This window comes from Hemicordylus capensis, chromosome 11, assembly GCF_027244095.1.
Source record: "Hemicordylus capensis ecotype Gifberg chromosome 11, rHemCap1.1.pri, whole genome shotgun sequence".
NCBI lineage: Eukaryota > Metazoa > Chordata > Lepidosauria > Squamata > Cordylidae > Hemicordylus > Hemicordylus capensis.
Window position 1 is genome coordinate 11,964,595 of NC_069667.1, and position 6,000 is coordinate 11,970,594.

Below are 6,000 nucleotides of genomic sequence, written 5' to 3' on the forward strand. Positions count from 1 at the left end.
GGCAGTCCTCAGTATCCATCCAACAACCTGTCAATCAGTTGTCCCTACTACAATGCATAATTCATTTATGGAATTCAGTGCCACAGGAGTGGGGGTGGCTATTATCTGCAACGGAGATGGCCTGTACCATCTGCAATGGTTTTAAATGATTAGGCAAACTGATGCATAGATCAATCAACAGCTTATTAGCAATAACAGATAAATGGAACTTCTATATTCAGTGGCAGTATACCACTGAAAATGAATTGCTGAGTGGGGTGGGGCAGTGGTGCTAGTGGGCCTCTCAGAAGCATCTGGTATGTGGAAAGAAAATAACCATTGGACGAGATGGACTTCTGGTCCATCTCCAGATAACGGTGCTCCCTCTAAGAGATTCCCAGATGTTGTTGACTACGGTATTGTCTCCAATGTTGTTTAACATCTACATGAAACCGCTGGGAGGGATCATCAGGAGATTTGGTGTAGGGTGTTATCAGTATGCTGATGACACCCAAATCTATTTCTCCATGTCAATGTTATCAGGAGAAGGTATAACCTCCCTAAATGCCTGCTTGGAGGCAGTGATAGGCTGGATGAGAGGTAACAAGCTGAGACTGAATCCAGAACTCGGGAGATGATTTTGATCTGCCTGTTCTGAATGGGGTCACACTTCCCCAGAAGGAACAGGTACACAGTCTGGGGGTTCTTCTGGACACAAAACTCTCCCTGGTGTCCCAGGTTGAGGCAGTGGCCAGTATCAGCTTCGGCTGATACTCCAGCTGCGTCCATTTCTTGAGATAAATGACTTCAGAACAGTAGTACATCTGCTGGTCACTTCCAGACTTGGCTACTGCAATGCGCTCTATGTGGGGCTGCCTTTCTATATAATCCAGAAACTGCAGTTAGTCCAGAGTGTGGCAGCCAGGTTGGTCTAAAAGATCTACACTGGCTGCCGATAAGTTTCCGGGCAAAGTACAAGGTTTTGGTTATAACCTATAAAGCCCTAAATAGCTTGGGCCCTGAGTATTTAAGAGAACGTCTCCTTCGCTATGAACCACTCCGCCCATTGAGATCATCTGGAGAGGTTCGTCTGCAGTTGCCACCGGCTCGTCTGGTGGTACAGCCCTTCTCCATTGCTGCCCCGAGGCTTTGGAACACACTTCCTGCTAAAATAAGAGCCTCCCCATCTCTTACAACTTTTAAAAGGGCAGTCAAGATGCATTTGTTCACCCAGGCTTTTAATTAGATACTGTTTTAATTGTGTTTTAATAGTTTTAAATTTTAATTGTTGAAATGTTTCAATCTTTTTATTGGTTGTTTTTATTCTCTTGTAAACCACCCAGAGAACTTGCGTTTTGGGCGGTATAAAAATATGTTGAATGAATGAATGAATCCTTACCCATAAAAGCCTTGGGCGTGTGCCCGTGCCGCCCGTGTCTTTTTCGCCCGTTCTGGGCATGCGCGGAGATGGGCGGCCATGTTGGACCCGGCCGCCGGTGGGCGACTGGCCCCGATGGCGGCAGCCGCCGCCACGGGAGACCAGAAGGAGCAGAAGCGGCGGGCGGAGAGTGCGGCCGAGGCGGCGGCGGAGCCGCGGCCTCGGCCAAAGGAGTGCGGGCCAAGGAGGCGGTGGCCGTGGCGGGGCGACTGGCTCCGATGGCGGCGGCCGCCGCCACAAGAAACGGCGGGCGGAGAGAGCGCCCGAGGCGGCGGCGGAGGTGTCGGCCCAAGGAGTGCGCCCGAGGCGGGTGAGGCGACAGCAGGAATCCCCCCCCCACTAGAGCCCGTTATTACAAGGGGCTTACACATACTAGTGAATGAATAAAACAACCCCCAGAATCCCCAGCTGCAATGGCTTTTGCTTGGGGATTATGGGAGCTGTTGTCCACAACATCTGGGACTCCCTGTTAGAGGGAACACTAGTCTTATCTATCTCTTCATTTTGAAAATCAGCTGAACCAGCCATCAAATAGACACTTAGTACTGGATTTTAAAAATACAAAACATGTGAAATTTCATAATTGCTCACTAATTATTACACCTTTGAAAGTGTAATTATCAATGCAAAAATGTGAAAGTGGTGTAGGAATGCATTGTCGGAGTTGCCCAAACTGGTTGTGTTCTCCAGTGTCAAGAATCATGAGTGAGATGTGGCAAGATTGTTGTTGTTGCCTATGACATGCAGTAGATATTCTACAAAAGTCCTGAAGATGGCAGGCTTAACATGATTTCCTTGATTAAGCCAAGGCATTTTCACAGAATTTATTTCACCTACTCAGGAAAATGTTGGTATATGATTCTAATTTAGTAGCATACTGGTACCTGCAGTTGCATTAAATGTTTATATGCAAATATTTCTGGCGCATAAGAGTGGCTTTTGGGGACAAATATTTTCTGACTCCACCTCCTTCTGGTTGCTACTTTTATGTAGCTAGTGCTTCTGCTCTGCTATTTTTGGCATGCTTTTGGTTATTTGCTTGCTTTCCTGATAATCTCAGGAAATCTTTCCTGATAATCTCAATAAATTTCTGATAAACTCAGCCAATTGTGGATCAAATCGTGACACTACAGTGATGTCATGACTCTCATTCTGAACTGGCTTTGTGACAGTGCCACAAAACCAGTCCTACAAAGCCAATTCAGAGCAATTGTTTGGATGGGTAAACACTTTTAACTACTCCTAAAAATGGGTAATCCTGAATCTGTAACATATTATTGTAGTAAATATATTCATTTGTTGTTATAGATCCAATTAATGGTATAGAGGCATACGTTGCAACAGTAGTCTGGCTCCGTGAGCTGTCTGGATGGGAGAGCACAGGGGAACCAAGTGGTATGAAAGGTGGTATATACATTTAACAATAAATATAAATAAATAAACGATGTAGGCTGCTCTTGAGTGGAAAGGTGGGATATCAATGCAATAATGAATAAATATTGGGGTTTTATCCCCTTCTTTCCCGAATGCTCTATAGGACATCTATTACAAATACAGCTATAATAGAAATGCTTTCAATCCACCAAAAACCTCCAGTCCCAAACACCAACATCCTTTCATGTCTTAAAATGTATCTTGGAGAGCATTATAAAATAAAACCCTGTGAATTTCCCCCCCTCAGACTTAGAAAATGTTGACCTGATGTTTCTAATAACTGGCGCTGAATGACACAGAAGGTTGCATTCACTCAGCAGTTCGGTGCTGACTTCTTATCTCCGCTTCTACTTGGAAAACTCACCACTTGAAAGCTGTCCACTGACTGCCTATCACAGGTGGAGCTGAGCCCAAATAGACTCTCTTGCACCCAATGGCAATGGAGCACCACACACATCCCAACTTGTACTTCGCTCAGCTCAGCACATGGAGGGTGGAAGCAGCCTGCTGTTATGTCAGTCTCTGGCTGTTCAGTGCAGGCAAACAGAACAACAAACAAACAAAAACTCACAGCTCAAGTGGTTGTTGTGTGAATGCCATCTTAGTATTGTTGTGTAAAATGGTCCAGTGGAGGCAAGGGGAGCGGTTTAAGTGATGATCACTTATGTTGTATTATTATTATTATTTTACATTTATATCCCGCTCTTCCTCCAAGGAGCCCAGAGTGGTGTACTACATACTTGAGTTTCTCTTTCACAACAACCCTGTGAAGTAGGTTAGGCTGAGAGAGAAGTGACTGGCCCAGAGTCACCCAGCTAGTTTCATGGCTGAATGGGGATTTGAACTCAGGTCTCCCTGGTCCTAGTCCAGCACTCTAACCACTACACCATGCTGGCTCTCTTGATGTAGAGGTAGCATCTAAAGGTTTACTTTTGTCAGGTGGTCTTTTTTCAAGACCTCAAATTCCAAAATGGTTGCCACTGTTGGAAAAACTTTAGAACCAGCAACTGGACATTTGCACCACACTGTACAAATATGAAACACTTTAAAATTTCATATCTTGCTCACCTTTGGAGTAGACTAGTTGGTTGTAGTAAAAGCAAAAGGGAGTCTTTTGGCCAGAGTGGTTAGAGTGCTGGACTAGGAGCGGGGAAACCCGAGTTCAAATCCCCATTCAGCCATGAGACTTGCTGGCTGACTCTGGGCCACTCACTTCTCTCTCAGCCTAACCTACTTCAGAAGGTTGTTGTGAGGAGAAACTTAAGTATGTAGTACACTGCTCTGGGCTCCTTGGAGGAAGAGCAGGATATAAAATGTAAATCATCATCATCATCCTCATCCTCATCCTCTTGAAGACTAAGGGTTTTTCCAGACAACAATAAACTTCAGAATGCTCAAAGCTTTTGCGTAAGCTCCAAGCACTGTCTTATTCTCCACACACACCTTTCTACAAGCTTCTGTACATAATCTTACCCTCTGTACCCATGCTGAGTAGGGATGAGCAGGGACCTTGTGCAATTTTCACAGCGCTACCTCCTGGCCAGGTCTTGCATTCTGAGAAGAATCCAGCCTTTTTCATTGCTGCTTTAGAGGTGATTGGGGAGCAGGGTGGATCGTGCATGGAATGCAAAAGGCGGCCAGCAGGCGGTGCTGTGAAAATGGTGAGACTCTTGCTCCGTGTGTTTCCAGCAGGAAAGATCATGCTAGGAAGTGGCATGGAAGCTTGCAGCAGCATGTGTGTGGGGAATAAAGCCACGCTTTGAACATCTTTCAGTTTCTTCCCATCTGGAAAGAGCCAGAGATTATTATGAAAGAAACTTCCATGGACTACACATGGCCGTCAGATGAAGTTGATACGTGTATGCACACAGGGTTATAGAGAATAAGAAGGAACAATGGTAAGCAGTGAGACAAAAATGTATATGTGTGTGTGTGTGTACACACACACACACACACACACACACACACACACACACACACACACACACATGCTTGCAGTTTGTACCACATATTCCGGACTTTCTGTATGCAAAACTGCCAAAGTTTGTTCAAGCACTACCCTCAACCCTAACCCACCCGCTAACCCTCGTACTTGTGCCAATCCTAGTGCTAACCCTAACCCATGTTTTTCCAGTGGGAGACTTTTCCTGCATTTTCCAGGAACTTTGTGAATTTCTCTGGGATTTTCCATTTTATGGGTAGTCTGTGTAGGGTCTGGAACCTACCTGTGAAAACAGCATGTTTCTATCTTTGGGAGTTTCATCTCAGTCAGTGAGGCTCAAGGAGCTTTATGTTATGGGTGTGTATGTGATGTGTTTGTGGTGAATACAGAGCTAAATGGACCAGTGATTGCCTCAGGATAGCCCTGTTCAGACATTATGTTGTATGAGCATACAGATGTCTGTACAGTTGTATATGTTTCTGCATGCCCTGAGCCATTTTGGAAGGGCGGTATACAAATCAAATCAATCAATAAATAATAAATGTGTGAATGAATGCACCTGTGTTGCTTTTAAGTGTGAACTTGGGTACAGGCCCCTCAAATGCACGATACAGATAGAAAGTGTGCTGCTGTAACTTTGTTCAACATAACATGTGAATAACTCTACTTGGGTACAGATCTGTACCTGTGCATACTGTATGCCCATACAAGTGTTCAACATAATGTCTGAATAGGGCTTACAAGGAAGCTTCATGTGTATGAATCTGACAACCGAGGATAACCGTACATCTGTTGAAGAGGACTCAAGCCCACAGAAGCTCAAGCCTTAATAAACCAGCTAGTCTTTAAGATTCTCCAAGTTCTGTGTTGTTCTTGCAAGATCTGTAGTAGGAGATAAGTCTGCAATTATACTTTTATATATTAACCAGTGCGTTTCAGGCATTAGAAGACATCAACTAGACAAATTAAAGTGATAAGCTCTCTGCAGGATTCATGTAGTAGCTCATCATGAATATCCTTTTTGGACTGAGGTATAAATCATGTCTTCCCTCTTAGGTGACGTTTGGACACAAGGTGTTAAGGAAGAAAAATACCCTCAGAATGCAGAGAATTCAGTTTATTGGAGTCCAAATTTACAACTGAAGTTTACAACTCTTCCCCAAAACAAAAGCTACTTTTGAATTTAGGAAGAATAAATGTCCCTTTT

The 6,000-nt window shown here is 44.3% G+C and overlaps 1 long non-coding RNA gene across 1 annotated transcript in view; it reads left to right on the forward strand.

The window, feature by feature from the left end:
* LOC128335453 (uncharacterized) overlaps positions 1-6,000 on the forward strand; it is a 14,336-nt gene extending 8,336 nt beyond the window's left edge. Inside the window, exons 3-4 of the long non-coding RNA XR_008311617.1 lie at positions 2,726-2,821; positions 5,850-6,000. This is a non-coding gene — a long non-coding RNA (uncharacterized LOC128335453). The remainder of the gene's footprint in view (positions 1-2,725; positions 2,822-5,849) is intronic.